Consider the following 880-nt stretch of genomic DNA (forward strand, 5'->3'; position numbering starts at 1 on the left):
TGTGCCCACCCCGCCCTCACCCTTGCCCTGTGGCCTGTGAAATGATCCAGGTGCCAGCCAAGAGTGAGCCCAGGTCAGGCAGCCCGGTCCCACCGAGCACACCAGTATCCCACACTGAGACATCCCTATATCCCACGCTGACATACCCCAGTATCCCATGCTGAGATATCCCAGTATCCCATGCTTAGACATCCCAGTATCCCACACCGAGACACCCCAGTATCCCACACTGAGGCACCCCAGTATCCCGCTCTGAGACACCCCAGTTCAGCGAAATGATCCTGGGAAGGACAGAGAAGAGAAATCTCAGAACAACTTGGACATTTTAATGGGAACCAAACAATTGTTGGAAGGAAACGTTGAGTCTAAATCAAACCACACGGAGAACTAGAAATTGGCCAGAACTCCAGAGGAGATTCACAACAAAAACCACCCGCGACAGCAGGTGCTTCCTAACAGCGCAGACACCACTTAATGAACGACCACAATAAACCAAGATTTATTATCACTGCAGCTTTGGTAATTTCTTTTGATTAAACATTCCCGGCCATATCTGTCCCCGCCGCGGCCAAAAGCGCCGGCGCTTTGTTTGTCAGCCCATGTTTGGTGTAAACAGTCCAGGGAGCAGCGGGCAGGAGCACGGCAGCTGCTCACCAGGAAAGGATGAAGCTTTCGGAAATATTCAATGAAATCTTCGTCTGGAGCTGTTCAAGGACTTCTGAGCAGCCGTCCAAACCCGTTTCCTCAGCAGAGATGTTTCCAGCTTTTAGCTGGGAGCACCTGAGCTGGTGAGGCCACATCTGGAGTACTGTGTCCAGTTCATAGAATCACAGAATCCCAGACTGGTTTGGGTTGGAAGGGACCTTAAAGCTCATCCAGT

This window comes from Antrostomus carolinensis, unplaced genomic scaffold (assembly GCF_000700745.2).
Source record: "Antrostomus carolinensis isolate BGI_N321 unplaced genomic scaffold, ASM70074v2 scaffold20519, whole genome shotgun sequence".
Taxonomy (NCBI): Eukaryota; Metazoa; Chordata; class Aves; order Caprimulgiformes; family Caprimulgidae; genus Antrostomus; species Antrostomus carolinensis.